The sequence below is a fragment of the Hordeum vulgare genome, chromosome 6H (genome assembly GCF_904849725.1).
Source record: "Hordeum vulgare subsp. vulgare chromosome 6H, MorexV3_pseudomolecules_assembly, whole genome shotgun sequence".
NCBI classification, from domain to species: Eukaryota; Viridiplantae; Streptophyta; class Magnoliopsida; order Poales; family Poaceae; genus Hordeum; species Hordeum vulgare.
In genome coordinates this window covers 25,167,365-25,179,759 of record NC_058523.1, presented here as the reverse complement: position 1 = coordinate 25,179,759, position 12,395 = coordinate 25,167,365, and the positions used below count along the sequence as shown (strand labels likewise).

The 12,395-nt window shown below is 46.8% G+C and overlaps 1 pseudogene; it reads left to right on the top strand.

The window, feature by feature from the left end:
- Window positions 1–3,161: 3,161 nt before the first annotated feature.
- Window positions 3,162–4,592, top strand: LOC123404965 (annotated as a pseudogene).
- Window positions 4,593–12,395: the final 7,803 nt, after the last annotated feature.

The following is a 12,395-nucleotide window of genomic DNA, read 5'->3' as shown; positions in this document are numbered from 1 at the left end:
CATGAAGTAGTTTAAAACGTGTAAAGTTTTTTTCCTTATTGGTAATTTTTTTAATTTGCAAAGTATTTTCAAATTCTTAAACATATTAAAGTTCATGATATTTTTGTAAATCCACTAGCTTTTTTCAAACCAGTACAGTATGTCGAGCTATTACAGTGGTTGAAGCCCTATAGCATCATATCCGCTACACACCTTGACTCGCTACAGTATACGCACTACTATAATGTACCGGCCCGCTACAGTGTTATGCAAATGGGCCTGCCCGGTATGCCCTATGCGGGAAGCGAACTTGCACTATTGGTGCTGATTACGAGCTCTCTCGTTTTTCGTCCTTGGGGCATCTTCATATGGACCTGAAAATGGAAACATTTGGAAACATTTGACATTTCAAATAAAATTTGAAAACATCGTTGATTGGGTAATTCGCTGGTAGACATTGATATAAGAGGCGAGCATCCAATTGTGTACCTAAACGTTTGGAAACATTTCAAATAAAATTTAAACAAACCGGACGATTCATCTAAACCTAACCAAATTCATGTCAATTTTTACATTTTTCATTGAACTAAGAGGCGAGCATCCAATCATGCTAGCTTGTGTGTTCCAAGTTTTTTTGTAGTTTCCCAATCCGAGTGTCACCTTCGTAAAGCGAAATTGCGGGTTGTTGGCGAGGGGTAGAGTAGGACATGGGACATGGACATGGCCCACATGAGACACGAGACGTGCCCATGCCCACATCCTACTCTTCCTGCCAGAGTGCGCCATCTGGACATCGCAGGTCTGGATGAGGTACATGGTCGGCGTAGACGGGTTGGCCTTGTGGTTGACGTGGCCCGACGTGAATTACATGGTTGGCAGGAATGACGAAGAGCCCGTCCGCGATCGCATGCGCTCGTGCCACCTCCGTGTCCGCGATATTGTGGCAGCCAGCGTGCGTCCTCATATAGCTCCCGATGCTACTCAACAAAGTACGGGTCCTCCGCGACCATGGCCATCACGGCCTCCTCGCTCACAAACTCATCGTAGATTTGACCCTCCGCCAACTGACGATGCGCGACGAGGGAGAGGTTGTAGCATCGTCCACATAGGTTTGTTAGTCTGCATTTCACATGTTACGTATGTTTGATGTAGTTGTTGATTCTGTAGGGGATGGAACCAGTTGGGTGCTCAACGCGTCACGATGGTCATTCAAGATATTTTTATCGTAATGTTAAACATCCGACGTCAGATATTTAGGGGTGGCAAATTAATTTTTTATGGCAATTTATGTTGTATTGAGAATGTCAAATTCATTTGGCAAGCACTGCAAATCCTGGCAGAAAAGTAAACAAGACGTATTTTGTCGTGCTTACTAAAGGAAAATGCTATTCTTGCAAAAACATAATTCCTTAAGAATATTCGATTTGTCACCCAAAAAAGTTTTGTTGTTCACTGTATATTGAAAGAAAATGTTTGTGTGAAAAGGCTCTCTGTGCAACCTTAATCTAAGAATTTTGGCATGACTACCACCGAATGCAGTTTATGATACTATTGACCTAAAGAACAAAAGTGTGTAAAAATATCAAGTTGTAAATAATTATTTCAAAAAATGGAATGGCCTGGTGTTTTTCATGGAATTGTTAAATGCTTAATCTTTGTTCTTAATTTCTCTGAAGTGATTGACTCTTAAAAAACTTATGTTCTTCTAATTATATATAAGCTTACCCGTAAAGACCAACACCCTGGAGCCGTACATAGTTCTGAAAGTTCTGACACCAAATCTCATCACATAATGAGAAATCCTCACCTCATCATCCAAGTACATGACAGGAATCTACGCCAATGCTCCATCGATTACATCCATACACACAAACTCTGAGAGGCTCGGAGCCCGGAAGAAAAACTCGAAGAACAAGCGCCACAATCTGCCCGAGCACCGCTTCAAAGCGGACTAAAATAACCATAACCTAAACTACTAACCGAAGCGAAGGCACCGGGACACCCCTCCGCGCCGCCGGCCGCAGGAGGGATAGATCATGGGGAGACGGATCCATGGGCTTGCAGATGAAGTCTAGGGGAGAGTTTACCTTAGCCACCTAGAATTAGGGAAGGAAAAGAGCGAAAATCTAATGGCAAATTTTAACATGCTCTCTCTTATCCCTTCTTTTTACATGTAAGATAAGAAGGTAAGACTTAATCATACCATTAATTAATGAGATTAATGGTTCAGATTTATTATATAGTCTTATCTCTTATATGTAATAAAAGGGCTAAGAGGAATCATGCTAAGGCCTTGTTTGAAACCACAATAAATTATGATAATCTGAATTATAAAGATAGATTATATAATATAGTTTTTATTAAAATAATCTAGGTGGGCATGTTTGGAGGCAAAATTATATAAACTGTAATCCAGGTTTTACATTGTATAATGACCTGTCTGTCCTTTGTTTTTTTAAAAGAGGGGGTGATGGTGGCAGGAATGTAATTACCTCCAACTTTATAAAGGTAATTGGTCATTAGCAATCCATAATCTGATTTTAGCTGGGGTAAAGTAGATTGTGAGTTTTTAATAATCTGTTAATTTAGTTTTTATAATCTACACCATAATCTGTCCTTTTTGAAGACAAAATAGATTATAAAAAACTGAATTATCTAATCTAAGTGGTTCCAAACAGGGCCTAAAACTACTCAAGTCTAATTGCTTAAAAAATATTGACAGCCTTTTCGGACTTGAAGTGTTCCATAGATCAGTGAGAGTGCGTTATTAACTCTTAAAGATAGCAGATTCCCCTCCTGTGTAATTTCTTAGGACAGTTATAATAACACACTCTTAAGTTTCTAAATATAAAACCTTTTAATTTTTTTATTATGGACTAAATGCGGAGTAAAATTAATGAATCTACGCTCTAAAATATGTCTATATACATCCGTATATAGTTTATAATAAAATCTTTAAAAAGTTTTATATTTATGAACGAAAGAAGTATGACTTTAGTTGGATGACATAAAGAAAGAATAGCAAAACAAAACTGTCAACCCAGAGCAAGGAAAACAAAATTATTTCATTAAGCATACTTTGACTGATTCTACTCCTTTTATTTTGATGAATATTAGTTGAAAAACATTTTTTTTAATCAAGATACCGGGGATTCGGGGAGGGGCCCATGGTTGAAGGTCCCATGGACCCATTGGACAGTCAGCGCCTACAAGTTTCACAAACATAATTTGTCGTCTCTCTTTTGACGGACAAAACTCGGAAACGAAGGCGGAGGAGTCCAACCTCCGACTAGGAGCGCATGAGTGGCGGCGGCGGCAGCAGCGGCGACAAGAAGTCTGGACTTGCTAATGCTGGTGGCCTGATGAGGTACATGAGGCGACGCCACCGCAAAGCATCCCATCCCCACTCATGCGATCGTTTCTTTGCTTCGCAGCGCAGAAGATGCCTGCCACCTGTTCGACGGAATGTCTCCTATGTAGGAGCGCATGAGTGCCACCGCCGGTGAGCACCACCGACCGCATCTCCGCGCTCCCCGATAATATCCTCCACCACATGCTCTCCTTCCTCCCAGCGCGGACGTGCATGCTCGCCAGGCGCTGGCGCCATCTTTTGAGGTCCACCGCAGGTGGCAGGCCTTGAGAGTGAGGATCTTGTCAGGTACAAGACCTCCGTAAGTTCGTGGACCATCTACTGATCCTGCGTGAGCACAACCACCTAGACACCGTTGAGATCAAAATCGATAAATTCGATGATGATGATGATGTGTCCTGTGTGAACCTATGGACCCGTTTTACCGTGATGTGCAAACTTCGAGCGCTCATCCTTCATATCCTTGAGTATGACGAGCTTTACCTACACGATCTGCCTCTTCTTCTCAGCATTTGGGAACACTGAAGGATCTGACGATGAATGATTGTGGCATCAATGCTGATAGGATGTCGTTCCGTACCCTTAAAAAATTTAGCGTCACTTGTTGCCACTCAGTTTGCCGGATCCGTGTCTCTGTTCCGGGCCTTTGTCTCTCTAGAACTAGAAGGCTTTATGGGTATGACCCCTTTCCTTGAAGGCATGGCATTACTAGAAGCCGCATGTGTAAATCTTGGCGATAAATGCAAACTGGTGTTTTCTCTTGAGGCGGTGGAGCTAATGATAATGCGTGTAAGTATTGTGTTCCTATTAGTGAGGATTGCAGCAGGGATAGTGTGCTTATGGCTGGTATCTCAAGGGCTAAACACACCTCAACCTGATATCTGAATTTGGAAAGGTATGTCACCATCTTTAACTCATTTATGGTATCCCTTTTTTGTGTTGCACTATCTACATCGTTGCTGGAGCCAATAAACAGATTACGTTTGTATCACCACGGATCGTGGGATCCTAGACCATCACAACGCATTCTTAGTAAGTAGCATTACTTGATTGTTTACTTTTGTATACGTTCCAGTTCATCTTCTCAAGAGATTTTAAGCACTATCCTACATTTCGCAAGTTAAAAAATTTATTACTCAACAAGTACTGGCGTGAGGCTCCGGATTTGGATCCACTACCTTGCATTCTGAAAAATTCACCAGTTGTAGAGAAGCTCACTCTTCAACTTTGTTCCAGGGTATAAATCTTATTGTATACGTGTTCTTACAAGACACCGTCCACCATATATATAGAAACATCGGCCACTTTCGATGGAAATTTATGTGGGGTATCTTTGTCCACACCTCAGTTAAACATTTGAGGAAAAACTCTAGATATTATTGTTAGAGTTATAATATAAGTCATGTACCCTTTTGTATTTATCCCAATATATAAGGGGTTTCCTGCATATAGTCCACCACCTGTACATGTATATATACCGGCCTATGGCCTCATGGAAATACAAGTTGCATATTCCTAACATGGTATTAGAGCTAGGTCAATTTTCTGCACGCTGCAACTCGTGCAATTGATCTGTCTCTCCTCTCCCGATCGAGCTCGTCCTCGATCTCCTGTTCGTGATCGAACTCATCCTCGATCTCCTCCTCCCGCCCCGATTAAAGCTGCTGCCGCGCTCGAAGCCGCTCGGTCTCCCGTCATCCTCGAGCTGCTCCAGTGCCGCTGCTTCGGTCTCCCGACCCGCTCGACATCTCCAGTCCCGCCGCCGCTAGCCGCCGCCGCTAGCCGCCCTCGATCTGGCCGCCGCACTCATCCTCGATCTGCTGCACCAGTCCCGCCGCCTCCGCCGCCGCCAGCCGCCCTCAATTCGGCCGCCGCACTCCGTCGCGTGGCTCGCCTGCGCCTTGTCGTGACGAAGCCAGGAGGCCCCGGGACAGAACAGGGAGCCCTGCGTCCCGATCGGTAGGGCGAGGCGGATTGGATCTGCATCCCGTCCTGATCTTGACCGGATTGGATCCTCTAGCATCCCGTCCCAATCTCCACTGGATTGGATCCTCTCGTTCCGATCTTGACTGATCCTCTGTAAAAAAAAGTCTACTGCATCGGGCTATGTTGCTGTCCCTCGTTGTTCGGTGATCTTCGATGGTAGTAACTACACCGAGTTCGTTGGCTTCATGCGCATCCACATGTGTGGCATCCGTCTCTGGGGTGTTCTCACCAGCGAGGTCTGCTGTCCGCCACATCCGGTTTCTCCTGTGACTCCTACTCCGTCGATCCCTCCGGCTCTTCCTGCGGATGCTCCTCAGACTGCGAAGGATGCAGCTAAGGTTGCTGATTTGGCTGCTATCCGTGCTTATGATGAGAAGGTTTTGGCTTATGAGGAGGCTCTTCAGGTGTATCATGGTGCTCTGTCCGTTTACACCCAGTGGCTTGATGATGATGCTCGTGCTGCCGATGTTCTCACTGCTAGTGTTCTGCCTCAGTTTGCTTCTGAGTTTCTTGGGCCTTCCTCCTGTATTTGAGATGTGGACCCGCCTTCGTCAGCGCTATGAGCCCTCTGTTGATGCCTTATACCTCTCTGTGGTTCGTCAGGAGCATGCTCTTCAGCAGGGTGACTCTACTGTTGATGACTTCTATGCACAGAGTTCTGCTATCTGGCGCCAGCTTGATTCTCTCCGCAGTGCTGGTTGTCGTACTTGCCCCTGTTGCCAGGCTGTCCAGGCCAACTTGGAGTTTCATCGCGTCTACGAGTTCCTGTCTCGCCTCTGTAAGGAGTTTGAGCCCCGGCGTGCTCAGTTGTTTACTCGTGGCCGTATTTCTCTCATGGAGGCGCTTTCTGAGATTCGTGCTGAGGAGACTCGCTTACGTGGTGCTGGTTTGCTGGAGGTTCCCTCTGTACTCGCTGCTCTGGCTCCTACGCCACCTGATGCACCGACTCCTTCTCGCTCGAGTGCTCCGCCGCTCTTGCCCACTCCTTCTGGAGGCTCAGGTCGTCCCCGTCCACATTGCGGCTACTGCAACAATGATGGTCATATTGAGTCCCAGTGCTACACGAAGAAGAAACATCAGCGCAAGGCGCGGTCATCCTCTTCAGGGACTTCGTCATCGTCATCTACCTCGACAGCTTCAGCCATCGCTTTGACTGAGCAGGATATTCTCAGACTTAAGCGTCTGCTCGCTGCTTCAGGTTCTTCCTCGACGGGTACTGCTGGTTCTGTGACTGAGGCTTCCCGCACTGAGCAACCACCTTCTACACAGTCAGGTACATCCCCATGGGTTCTGGACTCTAGAGCTTCCTTTCATATGTCTTCTAATTCTTCCACTCTGTCCTCTCTTCGATCGCTTGATTCTCATGTTCATGTTCTCACTGCTGATGGTACTCTTGTTTCTATCGTTAGTCGGGGCAATCTTACCACTCCTTATTCTGTTCCTGATGTTACTCATGTTCCTCGACTTACCATGAATCTGTTTTCCGCTGGTCAACTTGCTAATTCTGGTTGTCGCGTCATCCTTGACCATGACTCTTGTTCTGTCCAGGACCATCGCACGCACACTCTTGTTGGGGTTGGTCCTCGTCGCCGTGATTCTCTGGGTCTTTGGGAGTTGGACTGGCTTCATGTTCCTTCCGCTGCCCACTCTATCGCCAGTTCTTCCGCTTTGGTCGCCTCGGCTACTAGTTCCTTCCATCAATGGCATCATCGACTTGGTCATCTGTGTGGTTCTCGTTTGTCGTCGTTAGTTCGTCGAGGTTTTCTGGGGTCTGTCTCAGGAGATGTCTCTTTAGAGTGTTAGGGTTGTCGTCTTGGCAAGCAGATTCAGTTACCATATCCACATAGTGAGTTAGTGTCTAAGCGTCCTTTTGATTTAGTTCATTCCGATGTATGGGGTCCGGCTCCCTTCGCTTCGAAAGGGGTCACAAATACTATATTATTTTCATAGATGACTTCTCTCGTTACACATGGCTTTATTTCATGACTTCTCGTAGTGAGGCGTTGTCTATTTATAAGCGTTTTGCTCCCATGGTTCATACTCAGTTCTCTTCTCCCATTCGGGTGTTTCGTGCTGACTCCGCTTGCGAGTATATCTCTAAGATGTTGTGTGGTGTTCTTGATGAGCAAGGGACTCTCTCTCAATTCTCTTGTCCTGGTGCTCACGCTTAGAATGGCGTGGCTGAGCGCAAGCATCGTCATCTTCTTGAGACGGCTCATGCATTGATGATTGCTGCCTCTCTCCCACCTCATTTTTGGGCTGAGTGTTGGAAATATGCCCTAGAGGCAATAATAAAATGGTTATTATCATATTTCCTTGTTCATGATAATCGTCTATCGTTCATGCTATAATTGTATTAACAGGAAACACTAATACATGTGTGAATGAATAGATCACAATGTGTCCCTAGCAAGCCTCTAGTTAGCTAGCTCGTTAGTCAATAGATGATCATGGTTTCCTGATCATGGACATTGGATGTCATTGATAACGGGATCACATCATTGGGAGAATGATGTGGTGGACAAGACCCAATCCTAAGCCTAGCACTAGATCGTATTGTTCGTATGCTAATGCTTTTCTAATGTCAAGTAGCTTTTCCTTCGACCGTGAGATTGTGCAACTCCCGGATACCGTAGGAGTGCTTTGGGTGTATCAAACGTCACAACGTAACTGGGTGACTATAAAGGTGCACTACGGGTACCTCCGAAAGTGTCTGTTGGGTTGGCACGAATCGAGATCGGGATTTGTCACTCCGTGTGACGGAGAGGTATCTCTGGGCCCACTCGGTAGAACATCATCATGAGCTCAATGTGACTAAGGAGTTAGTCACACGATGACGTGCTACGGAACGAGTAAAGAGACTTACCGGTAACGAGATTGAACAAGGTATAGGTATACCGACGATCGAATCTCGGGCAAGTTCTATACCGACAGACAAAGGGAATCGTATACGGGATTGATTGAATCCTTGACATCGTGGTTCATCCGATGAGATCATCGTGGAGCTAGTGGGAGCCACCATGGGTATCCAGACCCCGCTGATGGTTATTGGCCAGAGAGGTGTCTCGGTCATGTCTGCCTGTCTCCCGAACCCGTAGGGTCTACACACTTAAGGTTCGATGACGCTAGGGTTATAGGGAATTGTTATACGAGATTACCGAAAGTTGTTCGGAGTCCCGGATGAGATCCAGGACGTCACGAGGAGCTCCGGAATGGTCCGGAGGTAAAGATTGATATATAGGACGGATGGTTTCGGACACCGGAAGTGTTTCGGGCATCACCGGTAACGTACCGGGACCACCGGGACCACCGGAGGTGGTCCCGGGGGACCACCGAAGGGGGGCTGCGACCCCAAGAGGTAAGATGGGCTAATTGGGGGTGGGAACCAGCCCCTAGTTGGGCTGGTGCGCCTCCCCAATCAGCCCATGGCGCAGGGGAAATGAAAAGAGGGGGGGAACCCTAACTTAGGTGGGCCTTAGGCCCACCAGAGGGGTGCGCCACCCCTCCCCCTTGCCCTGGCCGCCACCCCTCTCCCATCTAAGGGCTGCCGCACCCCTTAGGGGTGGGAACCCTAAGGGCTGCGCCCCCTCCCCCTCCCCCTATATATAGATGAGGTTCGGGGCTGTTTGAGACACGGTTTAATCTCTCTCTCTCGCAGCCCTGCCCTCTCCCTCCTCCTCTCTGCCGGTGCTTGGCGAAGCCTTGCCGGGAGACCTCGTCTCTCCACCAACACCACGCCGTCGTGTTGCTGGTCTTCTTCCCCAACCTCTCCCTCCTCCTTGCTGGATCAAGGTGCGGGAGACGTCACCGGGCTGCACGTGTGTTGAACGCGGAGGTGCCGTTGTTCGGCACTAGATCGGAATCGCTGCGAGTACGACTCCATCAACCGCGTTCTAGCAACGCTTCCGCTTAGCGATCTTCAAAGGTATGAAGATGCTCTTACCCCTCTCTCGTTGCTGGTCTCTCCATAGGAAGATCTGAACATGCGTAGGAAAATTTTGAATTTATGCTACGTTACCCAACACTGAGTCCGTCTCCACCTCCACCTATCTCATCAATCTCCAGCCTTCCCCTGCTCTACAGGGTGGTGTTCCTTTCGAGCGTCTTTTTGATCGTTCTCCCGATTATTCGATGCTTCGCTTGTTTGGTTGTGTTTGCTATGTTCTTCTTGCCCCCCACGAACGCACCAAACTGACCGCTCAGTCTGTTGAGTGTGTCTTCTTAGGCTATAGTGATGAGCATAAGGGCTATCGTTGTTGGGATCCTATCGATCGTCCGATGCATACCTCTCGGGATGTGACTTTCGATGAGTCTCGTCCCTTCTACCCATGCCCATCTTCCTCAACCTTTTTAGTGGAGGATATCTCTTTCCTCACTTTTCCTGACACACCTATCACACCTGTGGAGCCTTTACCTATTCGTTCCGCTCCCTCTACTTCTCCACCTCCAGTTGATTTGTCGCCACCATCTTCCACGGTCTCCTCGCCTAGCATGTCACCGGATTCTACACCTTCATCTCTGGTGACTTATTCGTCGCCACTCCCCGATTCTACCTTGGCGATTCCTCCTTCCATTGTTCCATCTTTTCCTCAGTGTTACACTCGTCGTTCACGTTCTGTGGATGCCTCTGTGGATGTGTCGCCATCCTCGTCTCAGCCTACTTATGGCTTGCGTTCTCGTCCTCGTCCGCCCGTTGATCGCTTTGGATTTTCCATCGCTGGTGGTGCTGTTCTTGAGCCGACTACTTATCATCAGGCTGTTGTTCATCCTGAATGGCAGTTTGCGATGGCAGAGGAGATTGTTGCTCTTGAACGCACTGGTACGTGTGATCTTGTTTCCCTTCCTCCCGGAGTCCGTCCCATCACTTGTAAATGGGTCTACAAGTTAAGACTCGCTCTGATGGTTCTCTTGAGCGTCACAAAGCTCGTCTTGTGGCTCGTGGTTTTCAGCAGGAGCATGGTCGTGATTATGACGAGACTTTTGCTCCTGTGGCTCATATGACCACTGTTCCTACACTTCTTGCCGTGGCCTCTACAAGCCACTAGTCTATCTCTCAGCTTCACTACTTGAATCTACGAGGACTAGTTTAGTCGGATCTATTGTTTTACCACTCACTGACAGGACTTTCCTGCTTAGGATTGATAAGATAAGAAGATCGTTTTCTTTCTCTTGCTCTGCTGGAACAGGCGGTTGTCATTTTAAAGTAAACGCCCCGCCCCCTTTCTTTGCCCGCCGGCCGCCTAGCTCGTTATTCTTTGAGATCTGGATAGAGTCTCGCTTCGGGGCGGGGGAAGCATGGATTCGATAGATCTATCGAATCCATGCTGCAAGCAGCAAGCGTAGGCTAAAAAGGATGTTAAGAATGCTTTTCTTAATGGTGAGCTGCGTGAGGAGGTGTACATGCAGCCACCACCTGGGTATTCTGTTCTTGATGGCATGGTATGTCGTCTTCGTCGCTCTCTCTATGGCCTTAAGCAAGCCCTCCGCGCCTGGTTTGAACGTTTTGCCTCTGTGGTGACTGCCGCTGGTTTTTCAGCCAGTGCTCATGATCCAGCATTGTTTATTCACCTTTCTCCTCGTGGTCGGACTCTTCTTCTTCTCTATGTTGATGACATGGTCATCATTGGGGATGACCCCGAGTATATTGCCTTTGTCAAGGCCCGTCTTAGTGAGCAGTTCCTTATGTCTGATCTTGGACTTCTTCGCTACTTTCTTGGGAATGAAGTCTCTTCTACCTCTGATGGCTTTTTTATATCCCAGGAAAAGTATATCCAGGAACTTCTTGCTCGTGCTGCTGTTACTGATGAGCGCATTGTTGAGACTCCTATGGAGCTCAATGTTCACCTCTATGCTACTGATGGTGATCCCCTGCCTGACCCGACGCGTTATCATCATCTTGTTGGCAGTCTTGTTTATCTAGCTGTCATTCGTCCGAATATCTCTTATCTGGTTCATATTCTGAGTCAGTTCGTCTCTGCTCCCACATCGTTTCACTATAGTCATCTCCTTCGTGTTCTCAGATATCTTCGGGGCACGATCTCTCACCGTCTATTCTTTCTTCGCTCTAGTTTTTTACAGCTCCAAGCCTATTCGGATGCTACGTGGGCTAGTGATCCTTCAGATCGCCGTTCACTTTTTGTTTACTATGTTTTTCTAGATGGTTCTCTCACTGCGTCGAAGACGAAGACACAAATTGCAGTTTCCCGTTCGAGTGCAGAGGTTGAGTTGCGAGCGATGGCTCTTTTGACGGTAGAGGTGACTTGGTTACGGTGGTTACTTCAGGATTTTGGTGTTCTGTCACTACACCGACTCTGCTCTTATCTGACAGTACAGGTGCTATTAGCATTGCGCGCGATCCTGTGAAGCATGAGCTCACCAAGCATATTGGTGTTGATGCTTTTTATGTGCGCGCTGGTGTGCAGGATCAAGGTCATTGCTCTTCAGTATGTGCCTTCCGAGTTACAGTTGACGGATTTCCTGACGAAGGCCCAGACTATAGCACAACATGGCTTTTATCTCTTCAAACTCAGTGTTATTCATCCATCATGAGTTTGAGGGGGGTGTTAGAGTTATAATATAAGTCATGTACCTTTTTGTATTTATCCCAATATATAAGGGTTTTCCTGCATATAGTCCACCACCTGTACATGTATATATACCGGCCTATGGACTTATGGAAATACAAGTTGTATATTCCTAACAATTATCATACGGTGACTCTACGAGCATTGTGTGTACAATACCAGTACTACGATCTTCCTATCTCTTCAGTCTCTCCACGTTATCCTGGGTTGATAATAAACCAGTTTCATGTGCCTTAAATTTACTCTACACGAAAAGACCACACTAAATGCAACATTTCAACTATTAGTTCGTCTCTTAACCAAGAGTCTGACTCTTAGATACGAGTCCGTTTTATTTTTTTCTGTTCTACTTCAACTATCCGACATGACAGAATTAAGAGTCATCTAATGTAATATATTTGTAAACACCCTAACGACAAGGAAGGGACTGCAGCTAGGCATCAAATCCTCCTCCCCGACAATGATTGCACCTTGCC